The sequence below is a fragment of the Pipistrellus hanaki genome, assembly GCF_964339955.1.
Source record: "Pipistrellus hanaki genome assembly, chromosome: 12".
In the NCBI taxonomy this organism is placed as follows: domain Eukaryota; kingdom Metazoa; phylum Chordata; class Mammalia; order Chiroptera; family Vespertilionidae; genus Pipistrellus; species Pipistrellus hanaki.
In genome coordinates, this window is record NC_140514.1 from 18652552 (window position 1) to 18680117 (window position 27566).

Sequence of the window (27566 nt, forward strand, 5' to 3'; positions counted from 1 at the left end):
TATGGAGGCCTGAAGGAATAAAAGTTATATTTAAGGACACTGAAGAATGCCTTTTCCAAAAGAAGAAGGGCCTCGTGCTTTCAGGCGGAGCAAGCAGGAAAGAGAACATTCTACAGAGTATTATGAGAGTTCCCCATAGATGAACACAATTGTCTCAGTTTGTTTTCCAGAGCCATGACTGTGGAAGTTGATACAGTGTGCCAGGGAACCCTTCTCATTTGAAAATCAGAGCTGCTTAATAACCCCTGTGCTGGGAAAGAGCATCCCTGTCTTAGTCTTGTCAGATGGAACCGGCTTACCAGGGAAATCTGATGCAGGACAGAGTGCAGAAGAGATACTGTCTCTTGGCACCTGCCACTGATTCTATGGTTCTTGTGATTTATCAAAGCATCAAGCAGGACCAGAATATGGTTGTAAGCTGAGTGTGTTTCTCCTACTGGCAACAGACTTATGAAGCAGATGGGAAAGGACAGAGACCATCAGATGGCCATCAGCCCAGCGAGGCCAATGATTCAGACCAATGATTTGCTAACCAATGATTCAGACACGTTTGTCATTCCCCATTTTCCTGTGCAGGTGCTGCATTGTAAAAACTTGGGGCTGTTTAAGCAGCCCCGTGTAGGAATAAGCAGCCTGTTTCTACTTTCTTCCATGTTGCACGTATCATCTTTCTTCCTGAGTTCAACGTGATTTAGAAGGGACTTGGGGAAGGGAAGAGTCAGCAATGATTAACTGAAGGAGATACCTCTAAGTCACAGATCAATTCACTTCCTTCTTCAGTAATCTGAAGAACTCTCATTTCTTTGTGGATATTTTATTACCTTTGAATCTCAGTAATAAATGACACTTCCAGAGCTCCCCTCTCTTCTGATGGAGACTTTAAATCTTGGCAGTTAGTAGGGAGAGAGGGCAAAAGAGAAATTTTGCAAAGGGCATCTCCTACCATCACACACCCCAGATAGCCTCACCCAGCACCATAAAGACCTATATTGTTTTATGGACCATCAAAAGTTCTGCAGTACTTCTCAAGTTATAGACAGAGAAATAGGTTTAAAATGACATTTCATAACTCATAGAAAAACTACTTGAGAAGGAATCCTCAAATCTGGTTACCTTTTCCAGCTAAGGAAGAGAATAATCTAAATTTGTTGGAATGCTATCAGTTTCCCCACGGCTATTCCTCAAGGTTATTTTTCAGCTCCTTCTCCAGTTCTGAGGAGCAGGCACCAGCAAATAAGAGGGATATAGCCGGATCTTCTCTCCCTGCCTCAGCAGTGCCATTAGCAATAAAGTGTTCAAAAGAGCAAGGCAGCAGATTGGGTGGGGAAAAGAGGAGGAAAGAAGCACAGGAAGCCTGCCCTCATTAATTAGTCCATGAATATTGTCCAGCTGAAGGCAGAGCCACAACGGAACCACTGGGAGAGAAGGGACACTAGAAAGCAATAAATTTGACCATTCAACGTGCCTCTGCTCATCACTGGGCTGCAATCCAACCCGAGGTAAAACTGCTCAGTTCTCTTTAAATGCCTCTAGAACATTATATCCTGGCCTCAATGGAGATGTGTGTGTGTGTGTGTGTGTGTACATGTGTGTATGTGTCTTTGTGCTGCAGACTATCTCCAGTTAAGATATAGAAAAATATAGGAATCAAATGCTGAAAATTATATAGTAAAATAAAATTACCAGGGTTCACTCTGGTCACTTTCCTTCTTGACTTCCTCTGGTTGCAGAGCTTTCAGTGATTTCTAAGGAAATCTCAAAGCACCCTCTCTGAACAACAGTGCTGAAACCCATGCCTACTTAAATAAGAACACAAGGGATATACATGTTTTGAGATTTTTCCAAGGCAGAAAAACAAGCACCAACGCAGATGTGGAAAGAATGTTTTCAGTTGACTGCCTACCTAGGATACTCTCATAAATGAAGTCATTCTGTGACTAAACAAGTATTTGCCTTTGTTTTATTATTTTTCCAAATAAAAATCACCCATGTTGAACCTAAGAGAGCCTGCTGCCCAGGAAACCCCAAGGCCTCTTGCTGTGTACCCCTTACCTGTAATATTTGTATTCAGACATAGGTTCAGCCTCTTAAAGAAAAAGAGAGACAAAAACACTGCATCTCCAACAAGGTAGGAGTTTATTCCCCTCTATGGTAACAGTTCAGATGCCACAGGGGGTGAGGTGGCTCTGCTCCACATGAGCAACTGGGAACCCAGGCTCCTGCTTTGTTGTTCTGTGACATCCCTACAGTCCCTGGACCAGAAGTCTCAGCATCACCCGAGACCTTGTCAGAAATGCCAATTCTCATGCCGCACCCCAAACCTAATGAGCCAGAAACTCTGGGGTCAAGACCCTGGAAGCTGTGTTTTGCCACATCTTCTAGATGCTGCTCTTTTTTAAAAATATATTTTATTGATTTTTTTTACAGAGAGGAAGAGAGAGAGATAGAGAGTTAGAAACATCAATGAGAGAGAGACATCGATCAGCTATCTCTTGCATACCCCCTAATGGGGATGTGCCCGCAACCAAGGTACATACTCTTGACTGGAATCGAACCTGGGACCTTTCAGTCCACAGGCTGATGCTCTATCCACTGAGCCAAACCGGTTTCGGCAAGATGCTGCTCTTAACTATGTGGTCAAAGTGGACTTGCTGCCACTTCCATGTTCTAGAGCAGTGTTTCCCAAAGTGTGGTATGCATACCCCCAGGGGTATGGGAATAATTTGGTGGGGGTACGCGTTGCACCAGAGTTTGGTGGGGATATGCACTGCACCGTGCTTAGCTGCGCCTAATTCTACGTTCTCATGAGTACGAGGGGTACTCAGCATTACGAAAATTATAGAAGGGGTACACATATGTCAAAAGTTTGGGAAACACTGTTAAACCACGGGAAAGAGGAGATGAAAGACAAGTCATTTCCTATCCATGAAGTGAAAAGGAAATTACTCACATTTCAGATTTTGTTCACCCTCCAATGGCCAAATGCATGGTCCAAAGGAAACATTTAGTTGTTTCATGTGGTCTCTAGCGGGGTAGTCATGTGGCTTGGTGAAACTAGGGGAGTTCACTTTCAGGATAACAGAAGGAAGAGGGAGGAACTGGAGGGGTTCTTCCAGTCCAAAATGAAGCTGCAAGGGCATCTCCCAAGGTGGCTCCGGCTGGAAAGAAAGAAGAGGTTGCTCCACAGAAGGTGCTATGATTCCAGAGCCTCAGAGAGAGGGTTTGGGTTAAGTACTGGTGAAGGAAATATGCATCAGACACAGTTAAACAGGCCAAGGAGGCTTTAGTCAAGACTTGCAATGGGGGGGAGAGAGACTAAACAAAAGGATAAGGTGGGAGAGTTGTTAAGCATTGGGATGAGATGGTGGAAAAGTACTAGAGGAAGGTAGGGGCAAGGATGGCCAGTGGAATCAAGCCATCTGTCTTCGCTAATTGTTGCTTTTGGAAGTTAAGACTCCTACCTGCCCAAAAGCCCAGGAGACAGAGGCACTCTCTTTCCTTATGATTACATTTCAAAGAGATGGGTCCCCATTCCTACTGAAAGACATCCCAGGTCATAACACTGGTGAGATGCTAGGAGAAGATTTACCTCTCAGAGAAACAGAGAAAGAATTTACAATGGATGGTTTTCTAAAGTTAGTGCTCTAAGAAAAGGTCAGAGCCCTAGAGTTAGGAAGGAGCCCTGTGTATGACTGAGCGGAACCTGACGGCGCCTTCCACATGACAGGTCCCCTGCACACCTTGCAGGCAGGCCCTGAAGCCCAGGGCTGCAGCACTGCCTTTGTCCCCACTGCAGCGGTTCAAGCCTGCTTTTCCCTTTCGTTGGGATAAATGGCTTTTGCTCAGGAAAGGGGGTTTCTTTTCCCCTCCCTTCTGCTTTGGCTTTCTTTTCCTCTTCTTTGGCATCTAAACTGTTAGGCTTTTGAAAAGCATTTCATTTAAAGAGACAGAATTGAATAGCAGGGCTTTCTTAATTCTCAGCACTGCACCAACTTAGCTGACTTTGCATTTTTTAAAAAGCTGCCCAGCTTCCTGGAGAGGCAAGATAGCAACCATTTAGCATGGCTGTTGCCAGCGGGCTCTCTGCTGCTTAACTCTGGGTAGCTTCTACCTGAATGGCATAGGTACAGTTCTGCTCAGAGACAAGACTCTCCCATGGGAGACCATTGGTGAGAAAGATTCTGAAACACTTGCAACAGCAATTCATGCAAACAAGAAGAAATACTATTTCAGTGAAATTAACTCTGAGCATAGTTCACAGCCTTGACTGTAGACTGCGCCGATCTCTAACTCTAGACAAAGTCTTTCTACCCCTTCTGCTGGGAGGTGAAGGAGTCCTTCCGTAGCTCCCTATCATCCCTATCATCAAGTCATCTAGTTCCTTTTCATCATAAAGCTCAGCATTTACGACATGGCATTTAAAGCCTGAAGTGTGGCCCTAGCCGGTTTAGCTCAGTAGGCAGAATGTCGAACTTCGAACTGAAAGGTCCTGAGTTGATTCAGGTCAAGGACATATACCTAGGTTGCAAGTTCTATCCCTGATCCATCAGGGTGAGTGTGGGAGGCAACCAATTGGTGTGTCTCTCTCATATTGATGTTTCTCTCTGTGTCTCTCCCCCTCCCTTCCACTCTCTCTCTAAAACTCAATGGAAAAATATCTTCAGGGGAGGATTAACAAGAACATATTAATTAATCAAATAATTAACTAATTAATTAATTAAAGTCACTTCCTCACCTCACCTGCCGGGGAGAGAAAACCTACCACAGTGGCAATGGTCCTCGTTGTTCATCCCACAGCAGTTAACTTTAGAATTAACAGTAACAGGGCTGCTATGGAGAGACACAGAAAGATTCTACTGTGAGGTCTATTTCTTCATCCTTTCTACTCAGCTGAAAATTTTATCCTTCTGGATCTCAGGAGACACCATCCAGGCACCAGAAAACATGGGCCCAGGGAGCCCATGTGGCTGGAATAGGCAGAAGTCTGGCCAATCTCCTCACCACCACTTTCATACAGTCACAGTTCATAGCACCAAAATAATAACCAACATAAAACCATGAAATGAAAGAGACTTACCCCAGGAACTCACGGGCCAGGAGAGTCGTTTCAATTCACTTTCAGTTTGGCTCTGAGATTTCTAGAAAACAAGGCCAAAAGGAAGACATCATGAGCTTCCTGGCTTATTTGTCTTCTCACCAGTCTAAGCTCAAATGGGGTCCAAATTTTCATCTTCCTGGTTTTATAGATTAAAAAAAAAAAAAAAGAAAAGAAAAAAACCTCGAGCACAGAGAACATAGGAGTTTTGCACAAATTTACAGACCTGAGCTGAGTCTAAACTTGAACCACCATTGCTGAAGCCTTGCTGAATTCTTATGCCATATTGCACCCTGGTGTTTCCCTCCAGTTCTCAAATATAGCTCTTCCCTGAACTTGATCAGAAGGAAGGCACACACAAGCAAAAGAAGGCTTTGGCAAGAGCAGGATTCATACTTAGGAATCACTGGGTCATTCAGCTGGAGTGTGCATCTGATTACGAGTGTACACATGTTCTCGCATCTTTCAAAGGTTCCTAGGACGCACAGGATGGGGAGAACTGTGCTTTTCCAATAATGAGTTGTCTGAACTTGGCAGAGTGATAGAGGATACTGCACTTGAGACCAGGCCAGCTGAGCTAGGAGCATTTGCATGTATTCATCTTATTTAGTACACCTGAACAGCTTGCAAGATGAGGGTATTGAGATTCAGATGAGAGCTGAATAGCTTGGTTAAGGTTGGCAACTATTAAGTCACAATATCAAAATTTTAAATCCAGGTCTGTGTGACTCCAAAGCACAGGCTCTTCCCAAAAAACAAAATTGGCTCCAAACCCTACACTGTCTTTCTTCATTTACAGAATGAGGGCTGCATGGATGTTTATTAAGAAAAAACATATGTGTACATGTACATGTACATAAGCGTGTGTTCATAGAAAGAGCCTTCAAGAAATATCCCCATGCCCTAACCAGTTTGGCTCAGTAGATACAGATTCATCCCAAGGACTGAAGGGTTCCATTTCAACTCCAGTCAAAGGCACGTACCTCTTAATTGCATGCCTCATCAGGACAACCAACCGATGTGTCTATTACATTGATGTTTCTCTCTGTCTCTACCCCACCCTTCCTCTCTTTCTAAAAATCAATGGAAAAAAATACCCTTGGATGAGGATTAACAATGACAAAAAAAACATACAAAAAAAGAAATACCAAAAAAAGTTAACAAGGGGTTTTCTCTGGGGTGAGGAATGAACATAGCAGAGAAAGAGGGAGGACAAGGGGAAGAGGAACACATACTAATATATAAAACTTGAATCCTTTACAATTAAAAAGTATTTATGTGTTATTTATGCAATTAACAAGTACATAAATAAAAGGGATTGAGTCAAATAATTCCAGAAGTTCCTTCTAGCTATCCCACTGTACATTTTTCCTTACTAAGTAAGCAGCAGGATCAGCACCCTCCTGCAGACCCACTCCACCTGAAAATGCAGAGTGGTTTTTACAAACACTAGAGCAATTGCACCATCCAGTGGCTACATTAAAAATTACAAAGCATCTTCACTTGAACAGGAACTCATCATGTGTTCATTCACCATTCAGCCTTTGGGGAGGGATAGCTTAATTTTTGTTTAGTAATGGTAAGTAATTAATGTAACCTGATAAAAGTAATTTTATCTATTGTAAAGTTTATTATTCCCCAAGCCAGTCAAATCTGTGTTTTATAGAATCCTCATGTTGACATTTTTCACTCTCTTTTTTTCAGAGACTAAGTGTCACAGCCTGAAAGAAACTTAGGCATCCAGGGAACCTACGCTCATCACTTTAGAGAGGAGGAAGTCTGTCTCTGGGCTGAGGACCCCTCTTCTCATCAACAATGCCATTCACCCCCCACTCCCACCCCAGCATCACCTCAAGTTAGCTACCAAAGGAATACGAGGAAGAAATCTCCTAGAAATATTTCACCGACAGGCTCTGATGTTGGGTTAAGAGGCAAGTCAAATCAAGCAGCATTTGAGGTCATAATCTCCAGGATGCATCCTTGGAATTATTTGGCCCTACAGTGCCATCAAACTTTTCATATAACAGTCAAAGTACAAAGTGAGGCCACTCGTGTAACAAACTCCTTAAGTTCAAGTGAGACGGAAACCCCTATTTGTAACAAACTGCTGTTTGAAATTTTCTGCTGTTATTCTTAGATAAAATGTTGCTTTCTAGTCTGCTTTAGCCTGTTTGAAGAATAATGATAATAAACTTAGCTGTATGACCTTGTAGGCCGGAGACTAAATATGACCATAATCTTAATGCCATGCCAGGTGCATTTTTTAATTGGATAGAATTGTATTGTTTTCAAGGCCAACATCGAGATAACCACTAAATGCACATAGGGCTGGATCTTTAATAAAAAAGGAAATTCTGCTTGTAGCTTTGCTTATAATTTGAAATCATTTTCTCTAAGCCCATCGCGCGATGAATAAACTAAGTCTCTCCAAACTCTCCTTCTGCATTGTTTGATAGTTCGGGAACTCTGTAACTCAAGCATTCCTCAGTGGGTTCATCCTGTATCTGTGGGCATTTTTACAAGTTGCTATATGGATTTACATGACACCATGAGTCATCACAGTCAGCAGAAATAACAAATTTGAAAAATGCAAGGACTAGTGCTGCTCCAGGAAGAAGTGATATACTATATTATCTAAATTTTAGCTCTCTAATACAGATTTCCAAAGGATTCATGGAAAAGGAGACTTCTGAAAACAGAGGGGGGAGGAGAATGTGTCCATAGATAAGAAAATTATTGAATAAAATCTGGTATTTTTACACTGGAATTTTATAGCACTGTTAAGAGTGAATTTGAATTACAGAAATGAATCTGAATAAATTTCCATGAGGTACTATTCAGGGGGAGTTAGATTGCAAAGAAAATTCCCAATGAAGATTAAAAATCCTTGTATAAAGAGAGATATGTATATGTTTATTTTGTATGCATGCTTTTATACCCTACTATAAGCATGAAAAAAAAATTAGAGGAGTACATGCAAGATAAATTAAAGAAAGGCAGTTGATATGGGCAAATATATACATTAATTTAGTCATCTGGGGAGAAAAATGATGATTTCTAGAAAACTCCAAAAAAGTATAATAAAGTCAAGTGACTGACCTGTTTGGAACATCCATACAGTGTTCTGTTGGATCTCCTGCACTGTGTGTTGGGCCTCTACTTAGAGGAGGACGAGCAGGATACTGCCTCCAAGTGAAACACAAAAACTGAACTAGAACATGTGATGACTCCTGGATCCTTGTCCAATGGTGTCCAAGAATGAAACCACAAACAAAGGTGGTATAATAAAAGACAGAAATTTATGGAGAAACAAGCACAGACTCCCATGTGGGGATGGGGAGAGAGACTCAAGAAGTCCCTTTTTTCCTTGGTTTATAAAGGCTGCAGGTCTCTGTGCTGACATCCCCTCTGATTGGTCACTATACCCTCTGATTTGGTCACTATAGCAACTCCAGAGCTCAAACCTCACGTGAGGTACATGAAGTGAGGTTCTCTACTTCTTCTCCCTTATTGTTTCCTTATTCCCATTGGACTCTCCTCTTCCCTCACTGAATGAGTGGCTTCCTTCCCTTTATTCTGTAAATGTATACCTTCTGCAGCTCCCATCCCCTTATTCTATGGAAATGCTTCTTCTGCAGCTCCCTCATTCTATGGAAATGTAGCTTCTGCAGCTCCCAGCTCCCTCATTCTATGGAAATGTACCTGCTGCATCTCTGTAGCCCTATGCTTTGTCCATGGACCTCCTAATTCCCAAAATTTCCTAAACCCACCTATTTTACCTTCAAAAACTCCTTTCACAAGTACATCCCTCTGCTCCCATCATCATCATCAGAGCCATAGCCATGAGCATATACCAGGGATAAGCACCATTGTTCCATTTTTGCCAAAGAAAAACAGAGGAAATATTGGCTTTGCTATTCACAGTTAGAACTGAGCAAGAGAAAAACTCCTCAAAGGACGTGAAAGAAGAAGAGTAAGAGGCATGTGCTCTTCCTCTGGTAGAGAGAAAAGTGAAAGCCGAGAGGAACAAAAATAGGAGTGTTCCTGGCCTTGTGGCAGATAGTCCTCTACTTTGGCCCAGATAAGAAGCAAGTGGGCGCTGGTCACTGGGAAGGGCAGTCTACTGCTCTAGGCACTCACATTTCCTACCACCACTCTTCCTTGTGTTCACAGAACCTTGTCTTTGGAAGAGCAACGTGCTGAATGTATATTAAAACAATGGTTGTTATTGATAATGCCATCTGTTTAGATCTGCATAATTCAATTCCTCCAAAGAATTTAAGCCTTTTACATATATAGTCTAATTCTTTCTCAGAAATTTTATTAGAAAAATGTTTCCAGGTTGCTATGGAGAAACATTGAAAATATTTAAAAACATTTAAATATATCTCTGCCTAATCTATATGCTTTCTACCCTACCCCAGGCTAGCACATTTCCATTCTGATTATCTGTCTCTGAAATATCAATTTTCAAACCAGAAACCAAAAAGCAACTGTAAATCTCCATCTCTCACCGAGCTCTTGTTTCCTCCACTACAAGATATGCAGAGGAGGCTGCTCCCGGAGGGCTTCAAAGGCAGCTCAGGACCCACCTCTCCCAGCCATCCTCCCTTTGGTATTCATTTTGCTCCTGATAAAATTAAGAGATGGAAACAATAGTTATAATGCATTGAGTGCCTACTCTGCCTGGGCACTGTGCTAGTTGCTTTATATACATTGTCTTATCTAATCCTTGCAGCAGAGACTTCTAGTTGTCCCCTAGTATCATAGAAATAGAAATTTTATCTGATACACAGCTCTATTTCCCAGTCTCCATGGCAGCAAGGTGTGGCCACATGATTATCTTCTTGTGGAAGCTTCCAGAAACACAAGGCCATCCTCAAGCATGCCTCTCCTCTCTGCTGCTTTCACAGGGATTCAGCTGGAATTTATAGGCTGAGAACCTAAAGCACAACCCACTGATTACCTCTGCTTTGACTTTTCCTGATTATGGTTCAGAGATTGCTCACTATTCCTTGATTTCTTCATCTTACCTCTTATATATTGATGGCAAAAATTTACAAATTCTCCCACAATCAAACCAGTTCATCAAAATTATCAGCCTGTGGAGGAGGAATTCATCTTTTTAAAATTATTGAATGTGTCATTAAAGTGATGAAGAACTATAAGGAAAGGGGCTATAAAGCACTTATTCAGAAATAAGAGGTCTAAACTCTAATCAAAGCCACAGTAATTAAATCAACAATATATTTAGCCAACATGGGTATTTATGAACTATTATGTTAAATATAACTGGTATACTCTTTTCTAAGTTATCTTAGAGCAGACAGGTTATTCACCAAACTAATACAAAGTTATATGTCAATTATCTATATATATAAAAGCCTAAGCAATCATTCGACCATTTGATTATTCGGCCAGTAGCTATGACATGCACTGACCACCAGGGGGAAGACACTCAATGCACAGGCATGGAAACATGGAACAGACTGATGACTGTCAGAGAGAAGTGGGGAGAGAGGAGGGTGGGAAGAGTTAATACCAAAGACCTTATATGCATACTAGCAGCCCGATGTACAAATCCGTGCACCAGTGAGATCCCTTGGCCTGGCCTGAGGGATCGGACCGAAACTGGTTCTCTGACATCCCCCAAGGGGTTCCAGATCCCAAGAGGGTGCAGGCCAGGCCAAGGGATACCACCAGTGCATGATCAGGGCCAGGGAGGAACACAGAAGGTTGGCCAGCCAGGGAGGAACAACAGAAGGCTCCAGGGCATGTCCAGCACATCTCACTCAATCCCAATCAGCTGGACCCCAGCAGCAAGCTAACCTATTGGTCAGAGCATCTTCCCCCTGGTGATCAGTGCACATCATAGCGACTGGTTGACTGGTCAACTGTCTGCCCCACAGTAGTCAGTGTACATCTTAGCAAGTGGTTGAGTGGCCTTAGCATATCATTAACATATTACACTTTGATTGGTTGAACAATCAGACAACTGGATACTTAGCATATTAGGCCTTTATTATATAGGATTAGAGGTCCCTCGATCTGGCCTGCAGAGATAGGACAAATACATACACCAGGCCTCCAATATCCCCCAAGGGGTCCTGGATTGCAAGAGGGAGCAGGCCAGGGCAAGGGACCCCATCAGTGCATGATTTCGTACACTGGGCCTCTAGTATTTTAACTAGAAGTAAATAAATAAACAAAGTGGGTTTATATATAGCACTGAGCCAATTATTCAAAATAGTGAGGTTTCTTTACCTTACTGAAATATATTTACACATATATCTATATGATAACTATGTATACATACAGTTATCCTAAAATTAGCTAATATATTCATTTTTTTCATAAAAAGCAATTATATTTTTTTATGCTTCTTAAGCTAGTTAACTAATCATTCAGAGTTTTAAAAAATAGCAAAACAATCACTTTGTCTCCTTGCCCAAAGCTTGACTTCAGGAGCTAAATTTTTAGTTGAGGTTGAAGCCTGTATTATTTTCCCAAGCATTCAACATTTATTACCTGGGAGATTTCTTTGTCAGCAGAGCACATATTAAATGAGTTAGTAGAAGTATGTTTAGATTGTATATGTTAATTTACATTTGACAAACTTGCTTCTCTGGTGCCTACTGGGACGCTAGCTAAATGTGCAGCCTGGTTGTATTTAACCAAACTCATATAAACAGAAAAGCCAAATCCCCACACAGGGCATAAAAACATGCATTACATGATCCAGCGAGGGTTCCTGAGGGAAATGGCAGCTTCCAAGAAGAAAAGAAATTATCCAGGGTAAGTCACAGTCTGATGACTCATGCATTTTCCACTATGTGTGAGGGATAAAGAAGCACTCTTAGTGAGCAAAAATATAGGTAAATACAATAGTCTTATCTTCTTTTCTTGAGTCTTCTAAATTATGTTTGATGATTAAAAGCAAAATTATGATACTGCCTGATGTGATTGTAAATGTATGCAGAGAAAATATTTAAGACATCTCTATATGAAAAGGAGAAAGAAAATGGATATAAAGAGAGGTAAAATTTGTATACTTTAGGCAAAATTGGTAAGATGATGGACCAACAGTCTGTGATAAGGAGAGGGAGGGAGGGAAGGAAGGAGGGAGGAAGAGAGAGAGAGAGAGAAGTGTAATGTGAAACACTATAGGTAAGTCAAAATAAAATTCTACAAACTGTTCAGGTAACTCACAGAATGACAGGAAAAGAAAACAGAAAACTACAAAAAAATAATAAAACAGAGAGGACAAACAAAAAGCAAAAGATAAAATGACAAATTTAAACTTTAACATAACAATATTACATCAAATGTAAATAATATAGTTGAAAGTTAAAGGATAGAAAAAGATACGTCGTGCAAACATTAGTCAAAAGAAAGCAGGAATAGCTGCATATCAGATAAAGTTGACTACAGAGCAAAAATATTATCAGAGACAGAGAGAGACATTATACAATGTTAAGAAGATCAATTAACCAACAAAACATAGCAATCCTAAATGTGAATGTACCAAACCACACAACTGTAAAATATATAAAGCAAAAATTGGTAAAATTGAAAGGAGAAATAGACAATTCCACAAGTAAAGCTTCAGACTTTTAACACCCTTTGAGTAACAATTGATAGTACAACCAGACAGAAAATCATCATGGATAAAGTACTCAGGACCATCAATCAGCAGAATCAGCCTTTGTAGAACATTCTACCCAACAACAGCAGAATACAAATTTTTTCCAAGTGTCCACAGAACATATACCAATATAGACTATATTGTGAACCATAAAACAAACCTCAACAAATTTAAAGAATTAAAATCATACAGAGTGTGTTCTGTGACCAAAATAGAATTAAACCAGAAATTAATAACCAAGATAACAGGAAAATCTCCATACACTTGGGAACTAAACAAGACACTTCTAAATGAGCCATGGTTCAAAAGAGGAAGTCTCACTATGCCCCCACCCCCTGCACATTGTCACCAAACGCTCTCTGTTCACTGTCACCGCAGCTTTGGGAACCGCGCCCATACTGCAGGACCTGCTAGACAACTTCAGGAAGGACCTTGGGATGTCATGATTTCAGAATCCAGAAGAAAAGTCACTCCCTGTCCCACCACAAAAATAGTATTTTTCCTTGAGTAATTCTCAAAATTCCTTTGGGGGGGGGGGGGGAGTCAAAACTATTGTTTCTCAGATAGAGGCAAGTCAAAATACAAACGCCTTTGAAATTTATAGAAATAAACATGGTAAACCCTAAGTTCTTTAATTAACCATTGATTAAAATTAAAGTACTAGGGATCTAATTGTACAGCTTGGTGACTATGGTTAACAGTACTGTATTATATACTTGAAAGTTACTGAGAGAGTAGATCCTATGTTTACACACACACACACACACACACACACACACACACACACACAGGGAATTATGACCCCAGTTGGTTTGGCTCAGTAGATAGATTATCAGTCCACAGACGGAAGGGTACTGGGTTCCATTCTGGAGAGCCCAGGCCCTGGTCAGAGAACGTGCAGGAGACAACCAATCTATGTGTTTCTTCACATCAATGTTTCTCTCTGAGTTCCCCTCTTTCTTCCACTCTATCTAAAAATCAATGGAAAAAATATCCTTGGGTGAGTATTTTAAAAAATTTTTAATGTAATTATGTGAGGTGATGGAAGTGTTTACTAATTTTATAATTTCACAATATATACATATATCAAAACACCATGCATATACCTTAGACTTACACAATGTTATATATCAATAATATCTCAATACATCTGGAGGAAAATAAAATCTTTAAAAAATGGCACCCACAAATTTTTCGGTTAAAGGAGTTTTGAGAGGTTGAGAAACTTTGAACTAGTGCCATGAGACCTTGAGAATACTCTGCACGGAACTAACAATTACACCTTGTTATATAAATAAAAGAAGAACTGGAAAATATTTACCAGTAAGTTAACTTGAAGCCACTAAAAATACAAACATAAGATAGGATGAAGGGTTAGAATACTTTTTTGTCACATTTATACTTTTTCTGAATTTTGCCATCATAAAATTCAGTAGTTCATGCACAGCAGTCTCATGGGGTTTTACTCTAACCATAATGGTTAATGATTACATAACCTCTAACCTTGAGACGATAAAATTTTTACTTAAATATCCATTTAGAAAATCGAATTTACCAATCATTGTTTATTAGTTATAGGAAATTGCATTTTGTAATATTTAACTCCCAGCAATTTCACTGGGCTTGTTATAAATAAGTCAACCAGTATAAAAACTATTCAGATCCTCTTGGGTTTAGTAAAAGTCACCTGTATTTCCCCTGGTACCAATCATTATATGAGAAAATATAAACAGTAAGTATGACAGAGACATTTTAAAACAATGCAAAATAATCCCAACTTTCCCCCTAGAGTATAAGTGGCTTAAAGTGGTGCCTTCCTTTGGGTTATAATTGGGGAGAAGAGCAGGAAGGCAGTAGAACCCATGATCTCTCAAGGGAAAGTATCCCACATGCAGAGTAAGATGGAGACCTGAGGTGATTCAGAAGGGGAAGAAGAGTACTGCTGTAGAGAGACACTATAGGATAGTGATACTGCATCCAGCCTTTGCTGTTCCATTTACCTGGGTTCAAGTCCTGGCTCTGCCTTCTGCTCATACACCTTATCATCAAACAACCTGCTTAATCCTCAGCCTCAGTTTTCCCAACTATAAAGTAATAATATTAATGGTCAACTCATGGAGGCTGAAGACTTCAGGTTTGTAAAGTATTCCACTCAGTTCTTAGCAAGTAATAATGTTGGATAACTGCTAGTTTCTATTTTTGTTGTTGTTGTCAGTATTGTTTTTATCTTCCCATTTCACCATTTCACTTAGGTCCAATCTTAGTGACAAAAATGAGACTCAGCCGAAACCGGTTTGGCTCAGTGGATAGAGCATCAGCCTGCGGACTGAAAGGTCCCGGGTTTGATTCCGGTCGAGGGCATGTACTTTGGTTGCGGGCACATCCCCAGTGAGGGGTGTGCAAGAGGCAGCTGATCGATGTTTCTCTCTCTTCGATGTTTCTGGCTCTTTATCCCTCTCTCTTCCTCTCTATAAAAAAATCAATAAAATATATTTTTTTAAAAAATGAGACTCAGTGGGGGCACTCTCCACCTGCCCTCTGTCCTGGGGTAGCCACAGAGTTTCCAGAGTGGCCTCACTGATGTAGAGGGTCTGTAGCGTCTTGTCCTGGCTCATCTTTCTCACTGGAATTCTCCACCCAAGGCTCTGACATGACAGACATATCTTCTGGGCATCCTGTCAAGCATGGTCCAAGGCCAGACTAAAATGTCCCCTGCCATCATGGTGTGGTACCGTGGAGAGAGCACAAGATCTAGAGTCAGAACATCTGAATATCACTTGATCACAGTCTACACTAGAGTTATCAACTTAAACTGGGTTTACTACCACCCACCTTTAAGATTCATTGTGAATATAAATTACTCTTCCCAATAGTAGGTGACAAAACAAATGATAGCTATCAGTACTGTTATATTTGTGAGAGCTACTGTTGAATTCTCCCTCGGGTTTCAAGAAATATTGATGATTGGAGAACTGGAATCAAGTTCAAAGATAGTGTCTCCAACCACATCCACTTACACAGAAGCAGACTGTTTCAACCCACCTAAACTCACAAGGCTCCAGGCCTTTATCTTTTACATGTTACCCTTTTCCAAGTTTTCCCTGTTTCAGGATGCATATATGTATTTATGACTTAGATACGTGGGTGTGACCATGAAGAGGAAATTTGGCCCTGCACCATAAGACCAAGCCCTTCTTCCAGTGAGAAAGGAACTGGTCCTTCTATGTTACATCGGTTACGGGAGGAAGGGTCCTCGGCAGGTGCTTATTGATAAAGCACTTTAAATTCACAAACAAAACCACTTTGTCTTGGATGGCTGGGACTAGATGAGTTCAAGATTCTGCTGCCACTTTGTACCCAGACACTTAACCCTCATTTGTTTTCTTCTTTTTTTAATCCTCACACAAGAAATGAGAATGTTTTTCCCATTAATTTTGAGAGAGAGAGAGAGAGAGAGAGAGAGAGAGAGAGAGAGAGAGAGAGAGAGAGAGAACATCAGTGTGTTAGACACACATTGATTGGTTGCCTCCCACTCTCACCCTGACCAGGACCAGGAATGAACATGCAACCAAGGTATATGCCCTTGACCCCAATCTGAGATCCTTTGGTATGTGGGCCAACACTCCAACCATTGGGAAACTAGCCAGGACACTGAATCCTCATTTTAAAACCAGATTTCATTTGCCTGATTCCTTCTTCCTTCTGTTGAGTTCTCTCTCAGTGACTTCCATCCCTTCCTAGAATAGAATTTTAGTCAGACACATATGCACATGCATCAACCCATCGGACATATCTATAAATGTCTCAACGCCCACTGCGGACAGCAATGAAGTCCTTTTTCTCCTAGGCAATTTGAAAATAAGTTGTTGCTGATAGTTACATGGGGTTAGCAATGTCTCCTACTATTCACCATGAGTCCCAGCCAAGACCCACCTTGTTATAATAGATGAGGAAAGCTCAAGGGTAAGTGATTGCTCACTCTCCACACCACACGGCCCCCTTTCATTGCACAAGCTCCCTCCTCTGTGCTGATGCCTTTGATGTAGTCAGATGCTTGGCACATTTTTTGTGTGTTGTTGTGGGGGTTTTTTTGCCACAAAGATGATTTGCTTTCCAAAAACATCTTAAATTAAACCATTGGTAACTGTTTCTTAAGATAAAGAGAATTGAATTCTTGCCAGGCATTGTAGAAAGCAACTTGACAGGGCTGTGTTGTTTGTTTCCTATCTCTGGATGCCAGATGCCTGTTTTCTCCTGTCTAACCACCTAGGGAGTTGTGATTGGGTCTGAATTCTCAAACACTGTTTCCTGGAAAAGACCTTAGAGCCACTGGTGTGTCTGGATAAAAAAAAGGAAAACACTTTGCCAACCCAGCATTGGCCTGCTCCTAGGCACTTTAGAGTCCTGAGCTCAGCCTTGAGTGCTAAAAGTATTTTGGCAATTTCTGAGTTTCGGAAGCAAAGGGGAACTAAGACTTGGGGCTCTGCCTACTTAGGAAAAGAAAAAGAAAAAAGCAGTCCAAGGCTCCAAACCAACTGTACGAACCAGTGTCACCTTTCAAATTAAAACTTAAATCTGAATCGTGCAGTTATATAGTGGTAGCAGAGTAGATGTTTTTTATTAATATTTTACCAGAATTTTTATTTTCTAGGTGTTAAAGCATTTTGCAGGAATCTTCCATTTCCCCAAATAACTTAAGATAACCCAGTCCAAAGAAACACACATGGAGACAAGCACACATTTATGGGACCACCTGTTAGAGGAGTTAACTCAGAGCTGACTATGCACATTTACTCTTCTGGAGAATAGCTAACATCATACCCTTGCCTTCTCAAGGAACCATAGCATCTCCAGTTGTTCATCTGGATTACTTTATAGTCAATTCCTATTTCCAACCCTTCCCAGAACCACCTTTCATACATAAAAAACATGGATCCATATGCAAAATGGGCCAATCTCTCTATTAGTTTGCTCATGCTGCCGTAACAAAACACTACATATTGGGTGGCTTACAGCAACAGAAATTTCGCAAAGTCTGAAGTCCAGAAGTCCAAGATAAAGACATTGGCATGTTTGGTTTCTTCTGGGGCCTCTCCTCTTGGTGTGCAGGTGTCTGTCCTCTTGCTGTGTGTCCTCACATGGCATTCCCTCTCTGCACACGCCCTGTTGTGGATCTCTCCATGTGTCCTAATCTCCTCTTTTTATAAGGACACCAGTTAGACTAAATTAGGGGCCCTCTCTATTGGTCTCATTTTAACTTAATCGCCTCTTTAAAGGCTCTATCTCCACATACAATCCCATGATGAGGTATTGGGGGTTCGAGTTTCAGCATATGAATTGGGAGTGAGGGGTAGGAGGATACAATTCAGCCCTGAACAGCTTGTCTTTGTGACAAGTTTCCACATTACATGAAACAATAAAGCAGGGGTCCTCAAACTTTTTAAAGTGGGGGCCAGATCACGGTCCCTCAGAGAGCTGGAGGGCCGGACTATATGAACTACTAATTCCTACTGTAACACCTCGGCTGTGCTCACTGCCCAAAAAACCTGGCGGGCCGGATCAGACTCCTCTGCGGGCCGCATGTGGCCTGCGGGCCGTAGTTTGAAGACCCCTGCAATAAAGTAATCCATTCCTACTTTAACAAAGGCCCTGTGGTTTGGGGGGGCTGTGCAGAAACACACAGCCAGATCTAATGTGTGGTTTCATTTTGGGGACTGCCTGCTTCTCTGTCATGGATAAAATGATCTCTGTGTGGAAATGATACCTGAGCTGACACTTGAATATTGAGAAGGAGCCAGCCATGTGAAGTTTTTAAATATGGAAGCTTCAGGCAGGTCAAAAAAAACAAAACCCACAAATGCAAAAGCTCAGAGGTGGTGTTTAAGAAACTGAAAGAAGGTTGATGTGGTTAGGGCAGAGAGAGCAAGAGAGAGCAGGAGGAGGTGAGTGAGAGAGATGGACATAACCGTGTCACATTGGGTCTTCAAGGCCCTGGAAATAAAGAACTCTGAATTTTACACTAAATTCAATGAGAAGCCCTTGGTGGGTGTTAAGATGGGAGGCGATATGACCGGATTTATGATTTATTTTGGCAGCTGTTCGGAAAAGGGATTAGAGTGGGACAAAAATGGAAGCTGACAGAACAGTTAAGAGACCATTAAAATAGTCCAGATAAGGGATGTTGATTGTTTAACCTAAAGGTGACAGCTGTGGAAATAGAAAGTTAATATGTTTGGGAATGTATTTTAGAGATGGAGCTGATTACCGAGATGTGACAAATTGTAACCAGAAAACCCAGGGGTCTAGGCTGCCTGTCACTACTCCAGCCAGTTCAGCAGAGACAGGGTTGACTCCTATAGGAGCATTTATTCCAATAATGCCGGCAGTATGGGAGAGCAGTGGGTTATCCACAAAAATCTGCTTTGCACCCCACCATAAGCCAGCTGCTTATATTGGGTAGGACAAAGATTACATGGGGAAGTAGAAATTACAGGCATGGAAAAGTAGGCATTGGATAATTATTACAGTTTACAAGTTATGCAAACGTAGGGGGGGGGGTGAAGGAGGGAGTCACAAGAGGGTGGGCACCTCCAGGCACCCAAGGACCAGATTACAGGTAATAGGGGGTTATAAAGAGCAGGTGCTTTCTGGATTAGATTGTTTCAGCCACGAGGCTATAAATCTTTCCATAATGATAGTCAGTTTTGGGGACAGGAGGCTGGACTGCATTCCGATGTTAGCTCCCATGTCCCAGGACATACAACTCCAAGCCAGGTGAAAATGGGCTTTTTCTAGTCAGAACAGAACCTTGATGGTTAACAGAGCATGATCAATATTTCTTATCATTGTATCCGATCCCCAATATTCTATTTCTGCCCCAAATAATATGAGAAAAAGAATGGAATGATTCTCGGGCTTTTCTCTTAAGAAACTGGGAAGGGGTAATACCATTTCCTGAGAAAGAGACTGAGAGAGAACGGTTTAGGGAGAAGAAAATGAAGAGAATAAAGAGTTCTCTGTGGGGCCCATTACTTTTTAAGATGCCTATTAGACAACCAAGTCAGGGAGCAGTTTGCCATCAAACCGGCAGTTTGATTTATGAGCTTGCAGCTCAAGGAAAGGTCAAGACTGGAGATTTACATATGGGAGTCATCTGCATATAGATGGCTTGAACATTATGGGACTAAATGAAATCCACCTACACTAGGGAAATAGTGTTGCTACAGAAAAGGACCCAGGAAAGAGGATGCCAGGAAGTCAAGCAAAGAAGATGGAGCCGGTTAAAACATTAAAAGAGCATACAATGAGATGAGCTGGAGAATCAAACAAGCATTAAGAAACTGCTGTTATGGAAGCCAAGCAAAAAAAAAATAACTACCTGGGTTAACTTTACTATGAAATTAGTACATATAGTTCAGAAGGTTTGCTGAGTTGCTTAGACCCTTAAGTCAATAATTTCTATCTCACTATTCCCCATAGAAAGAAAAATGGCAGGGTCATAGACACAAACTGCCTCCCAAATGCATGCCCTTCATTTCCTAGGAAGATGATGAGTATAATAATAGCTTAGCTTCCTCCTCTCTACCACTGGGTAAATCATGTCTCATTGGCATGAACTCACAGTTGGTTAGAGGGTGTCCTTGCAGGTTCAGTCCCCAATCAGAGCACATACAAGAAGCAACCAATGCATAAATAAGTGAAACAACAAATATATTCTCTCTCTCTCTCTCTCTCTCTCTCTCTCTCTCTCTCTCTCTCTCTCTCATCATATATATGAATATCAAGCTTCAGACTACCATCAGACAGGGCACATATGATGAATGTGGGATGGTCTGTTTACTATTAGCTGGGTTGCCCTTAGGGATGTATTTTAAATGAAATATTGTTATGGCCATAAGCTTATAGTTTTACTGGCTAAAAATACTAGCTAATTCAACCTACATGACTAGCCACTTGCCTATTTATAAAGACATCATGGATAAGAACACGTAAAAAATCAAATAACATATGAAAAAACCTCATTGATCACATAAATCACCTCATTTCCCACATTAACTGTGTCCTATAATAAGACACTGTTTTAGTAATATCGTTTCCAAGAAGAGCCATTTGCAATTCTGCACCAACTTTAATAGACCTCCATCACAACACTTCAAGTTATGTCTTGAGATGTCACAGTTGGAAAGCTTCAGAGATTGTTTGCTTACTTGTTTTAATTAATATTGTTATAGTTGAAGTGATGCAGATAGTTGTTAGGTACTTGAATAACGAGGAAATTAAATAAAATTTTCAAGTCATCCACATAAACTTTAATAAGTCCATCAAAGTACATAAATTATACATAAAAGTATACAAATTAGTTGATTCAGCATATTTCCATACTCAAATGGAGAAAAATTTAATTTCCCCATTCATTAAAATATATTTACATAATATTTCTCACAAGTTTTGCACACAGGAGGGTGTCAAATCCTCTAAAGACTACCTGTACCCCCTCTATCCCAGAGTTTCCAAGTTAAGCACTCTGGACTTAGAATATGTTTTCCTACAGAGCATACCCCTTCTCCTTATTTGCCATGAGGAACTAGAACTTTCCGTTTCCTAGAGTGTAGTCTTAAGAGACCTGTTTATGTTGTTGCTGTTCTCTAGGAAAATGGGCAAGCCCCATTGAGTTCACATCCCACAGTACATAGGGCTGGAGACGCTGGGAGCTGTCCCACGTCCTGAAAATCCTGGGCCAGCACCACCAGGAGCTGTCCAAGGTTCTAAGTGTCTTAGAAGAGTGCTTCTCAAAGTATGGTCTACAGACTACCTGTATCAAAATCAACTGGGTATGCATGTTAAAATACAAATTCTTAGTCAATCCCAGAACTACTGAGTCAGAGTATGTATAGGCAAGGCTCATGAATCTGCATTTTGAGATTCTTATGTCACCAGGGAAGATGATGTCTCAGAAATGTCAGTACCACTTTTTTAGGACTGAGGACCACTTATTCGCATTGAACTCACTGATCACTGCAAATGTATCTGATACATCTAATATTAGATGTATTAACACTCATGAGGAGTAATTATTCCTGAAAAATACATCAACCAAATTTCTTCCAAATGGTTTCCGTCACAATTTGGCACCATACAAATATAAAGATTCAAGGAATCTCAGGAAAGGCAAACCACTTTTTAAAACTTCCTTGATCTTTTAGCAGATCTTTCCTATTCATCCAAACTAATAATAAAAATCACTATAAGCACAACCAATATGTAATGATCACTCACTCTGTGCCATCTATCAAATCTATGACAGTGGTAACAGTATTCAAAACAACAAAAATATACTCATTATTTACTACACACCCAATGCTGTTCAAAGTTCGTTATACAATTGTCTCATTTAATCCTTATAATATAATATACCCATGATACCAAAAGGGCAGGAAAAATTGCACCTTGTTGGTAGCCATTTATAGGTGTTGTCATATAAATAAATGACACTAAAGCTAATACTTTGAGAGGTTTTTTTAATGTTTGGAAATGGGGGGAATATAAATTTCCTTATTGATTACTAGTACTTGTTATGTTCCTGGCACTTTAGTATGTTTTCTTCATTAAAACATCACAAGTGTTTATGAATGTGCTATCCCTATTTTAACAGCTTTATTGAGATGCTGATATACAATATACAGTGGGTCCACACATATTTAAAGTGTGCAACAGGGTTTTTTATAGATATATACACCCATGAAGCCATCACCTCCAATAGTTTCCTTGTATCCTTTGTAATCCTTCCTCCTATCCCTCTTTAGTTGATTGTCCCAAACAACCAATAGTCCAATTCTGATGCTATGAATCAGTGTGCATTTTCTAGAATTTTATATAAATGAAATCATATAACGTGTACTCTTTTGTCTGCCATATTAAACTCAGCATGATTATTTTTAGATGATCCATGTTATTGCATTTATCAGTAGTGCATTCCTTTTTACTGCTAAGTAATATTCCAATTATCTCCATTTTATAGATAAGGAAAATGTGAAAATAAGAAACTCTTCTAAATCACACAGTAAAGGACTAGATTTAAATGTAAATCTGCCCAACACAAAAGCCCCAGATTTTCTCACTAAAATGACAATTCTTTTCATTTTTAACTGAGAGAGAATTTTATATGCATCTTCAGCATGGGAGAGATATAACCTCTAGAATGAGTAGAACATACTGGCTACACACAAAAATAGGTTGTTGGATGATTAGAGAGGATGTCAACTGTTCTACCCACCATGCTAACTTTCAAAACCTCAATCCTTGGATTTCCCATTATTAATAAATGACCATTTTTAAGTCATTCACACACACACACACACACACACATACACACACACACAAAAAAAAAAAAAACACAGAATTCTGGGGCTGCCAAAGTACATGGAGATCACCATATGCAGGGCTGTAGTTAGAGTCCTGACTTATAAGCCAAAAGGGAAGGCAGTATAGGAGGCAGTCAGATTTACAGTAGTTCTGAGAACCATCCAAGGAATTCTGAAGACCTCATTAAACTGAGTCATCTGTACGGATGCTCCTGCTACATAATCAGAAACAGAAGAAGAGATGACAACTAGAAAATGGAAAAGAACAGAATGGTGAACCACCCTTGCCAAACTCCAAACCGCTCATTGGTGATCTCAGGTACCCATAACTCATGGAATATAAAAACTTAACATTACATTTTTCCCAGGATCCTCAACATGTTTTTGAGGAGGGATTAATAAAATTAATAACTAGTATTTAGAGAATGCTTATTATGTGCCAGAATCTTATTCCACATCATTTCACTAACAAGGAAACTAATTCTCAGAAAATACAAGTGACTTGTCCAAAGTCACACAGCCAAAGACTAAACTAAGTCATAGACAAAATCCAGATCTGAGTCTTAGTCCAGTGGTCTTCCCATGACTTACAGGGACTATAAACTGCTCTTCACTCAGCCACCTCCACACTCTTTTACCATTGGTCTCATCACAGGCATGCCCTAGCAATGTTTCCCAAACTTTTGACATAATTTTTGTAATGCTGAGTACCCCTCATACTCATGAGAACATAGAATTAGGCGCAGCTAAGCACGGTGCAGTGCATATCCCCACCAAACTCCTGTGAACGAGTACCCCCACCAAACTCTTCCCATACCCCTGGGGGTACGCGTACCACACTTTGGGAAACACTGCCCTAGAGTATATGTTGACTCAGGACATTGTTTCACACCCACTGTCACCTTATCTTACCCCATCAGAGCATGTCATTCTGTGTGCTCTGCCCTGTGAGCCCAGCCCTCAGAATACTGTTCAACACTAGAGTCAACTTAAAAGACATTCCAATATCTTCTGCACCAAAGAGCTAATTATTACAATGCTAAGCTTTTCTGGGTTGCCAACGGGGCTTAAGAAAAGACTGATGAAAATGGTGGGCAGGACTGTGATGCAGGACCAGATTTTCCAAGCCTGGTCTTCACACGTGAGACTGTCACAGATTTATAGACTCTAATTCTAAGCACAGTCAACCACTATTCCTCTTTCAGAGGGGCCAACTTGGGCTGAGGCAGCCTTTTGCCTGGAAGAGAAGGATCACAGTGATTATTATGGTTAAATAATAAGAGTAATAATAGGAGCCACATTGACCAATTTCTATATGTTGGATGGTTTTACTAGAATTGTCTCCATTAACCCACAATTCCATGAATGGAGTGCCAGTGCTGGTCTCATGTACAGATGAGGAAACTAAGAGACAGGGGCTAGGAAATCTGAGAATCAACAGCTGTTCTTGCAAACTCCAGGACACTCACTCTTAACCCGTTCATAGATCCCCACCAGTTAGCTTTTATCATGCACCCATGATGTGCCTGGCACTGTACAAACTTCAGGCATGTCAATTGATTGAAACTTCACAAGAACCCTGAGGGGGGATTATTATTTATCCCCATTTTACAGATGAGACGCAGTCGAGAGAAAAAAAAGAAAGAAACTGAGGAAGTGTACAGCTGGAACCTACCACAAGCGGCCTTGCCCCGAGAGCCTGCGCTCTCATCCAGCATGGCTCCTTCCTATGGGAGTCTTTCTCTTTCTAGTTTAAAAGTCTTTGCATTTGCCCTAACTGGATAGAGCGTCGGCCTGTGGACTGAAGGGTCCCAGGTTCGATTCTGGTCAAGGGCATGTACCTTGGTTGCAGGCACATCCCCAGTGGGGGGTGTGCAGGAGGCAGCTGATTGATGTTTCTAACTTTCTATTCCTCTCCCTTCCTCTCTGTAAAAAAATCGATAAAGTATATATTTAAAAATAAATAAATGTCTTTGCATTTCAGATGCCAAAAAGCCAAGCGCAGCATCACAGCAGCAGCAGCACCAGGCATTGCCCCTGCACACCACGAGGGGGCGCCTCCGTCCTGGGAGGGTGAAGGGGGGCTCGGCTGGAAGCCAGGCCCCGCCCCTCTCTGCACCCTCTGCTGGCCCAGCAGCCAATCAGAAACGCTGGTGACTATGCCTGCTCACCTGCCGGAACCGCGGCGGAGGAAGGCTGGATAAGTCCCAGGGGCTTCTGTTTTCCAAAGATGGAAAGCGAGGCGTGCAGGACAGGAAGTCTAGGCTGTGGCTCTGCAAGCGAGGGCTCCAGGCGTTTTTACCTGAAAATGTCCCCAGGTGGGAGTCCGAAGGCGGACAAAGCAACATCCAATCCTGAGTGTCCGCTTTCGCATTTGTTGCTTCCACCAACCATCGCTCTACCTCCTGAGCCTATCAGGAGCTCGGATTTTCCGCTAGCCAGTCACGTGATCTGAGCGGAGGTGAGGCGGGGTTCAGGGTGACTAGAGCCGAGAGGGAGGCAGAACCCCGCCCCCCCCACCCTCCACCCCCACCCCCCAGCGGGTGAGAGGGTTCTTCTGCAGGTTGGGTCTGTCCTGCGGGCCTCTGACAGTTCTCACCGCGTTTTCTTTGGCAGGCGCTGCCCTGGGCATGGGGCTTGGTTCTGACCGAGGAGGTGAGAGTGGGTCCGCACCCATGTATCCCAGGGCCCTGCCTGTGCAGGCCCCTCTGCTGTCATTGTGCCTACCACCTCCACTGTCAGGATCCCGCACAAAACGTCCCCTGTGCCCCTGGCAGGGATTGTTCCACTCTGCGCACCTTCGGAACTTTGTGGATATCACCTTACAGAATTTGCTGCATTCTTCTAGTTCATACTCCCACGCTGGATGAGAGTAAGACCCTATCTTAAAGATCTTTGCATTGGGCGAGTTGCTTAAACTCTTTGTAGCACTTTTCTCAACTGTAAAAGAAAGAGAATGGTACCTTCTGGCCAAAACCGGTTTGGCTCAGTGGATAGAGCGTCAGCCTGTGGACTGAAGGGTCCCAGGTTTGATTCCAGTCAAGGGCTTGTACCTTGGTTGTGGGCACATCCCCAGTAGGGGGCGTGCAGGAGGCAGCTAATTGATGACTCTTGTTGATGTTTCTATCTCTCTTCCTTCCTCTCTGTAAAAAATCAATAAAATATATATTTTTAAAAAGAATGGTACCTTCTGCATGAAAGTGTATGCATTAAATTAATTCTCGTAAAGCACTTAGGAGTGCATCTTGCACACAACAAGTGCTCAGAAAATGTTAGCCACTATTTTCCAGTGCCCGGCACAAGCATAGTAAGTATTCAATAGTGTTCAGAATCAGTTTCACAGACTCCTTCTTGGAGGTTTAAATCTCAGCTTCCTCAGAACCCTTGCAAGAATGGGATGGAGAAAGCTATCTATATACTTGACTTTGAATGTGTCCAGGGTTATCGCAATGGAGAACGGCACTCAGGAGTTCAAGTTCTGACTGCAGTTTGCTAGCTGAATGACCTTGGAAATTAACATAAAAATTCTCTATACTTCCTCAGCTGTAAAGGGCAGATAATGATGATGATGATGATGCCTACTTCGCAGGGTTGTAGAAACAGAGGAAAGGGAGAGAGGATACCGGGGGAGGGGGACATGCAAACATCACATGCAAAGCTCTCAGCAATTGAAGCCTGAGGTAGGGGTGGGAACCAGGTCAAAATCCTGCATTATCTTCCTTGGGATGGAAGGAGCTGGTCCTGGAGCAGAGTTCAGAATGGGAGTTATCCCACCTCCCCAGCCTCCTTCCTGGAAGAAGCCACGAAATAAGATATGTCTCAGGACATTGATCATCTCAATGCTATTGCTTCAGGCTGTCAACTGAGATTTCCCTTGCTCCCCTCCCTGCCTGAAGGAGTGCCTGTGCAGAAGAGCCACTTGATGTATATTTGTAGAAAATCAAAGAATTCTCACACAAGCCCCAGTCTCACGAGTCAGTCCCACCTGCTTTCTGAAAGGACACCTGAGTAGGTAAGATCAGTTCCTAAATTAAGCACTCGGCTTTTTGCAAGGATTGCATCTCTCCAAGCCTAAGTTTTCCTGTGTGAACCTGCAAGTCAGCAAGCCTGGGACAAGCGCCATGCGGGAAGGAACACAGTCCTGTTCCTGCTGATCCCAGAGCAGGCACCAAGGAGGGGCACAATAAATGCTGTTGTTCACACAAGAGTAAAGATGCGTTGCCCCTATCTGGAGAGCTAGCATCTAGGTAAAGGGAACTGGGATTGAACCTGGTCACCAGGAAGGTCCCAGGCATGAACTAAATCTCTTCATTGCTTAAAAGCTTTAGAAGAAACTTAGTCTGATGGCTACCATCCCCCACAGCAGCGCAGCCCTGCCTTCTTGTGGCCACCAGTGCAGTGCCATGGAGGAAAAGCTAAGATATCAATTTAGGGACAGTGGTCAGCAAACTCATTAGTCAACAGA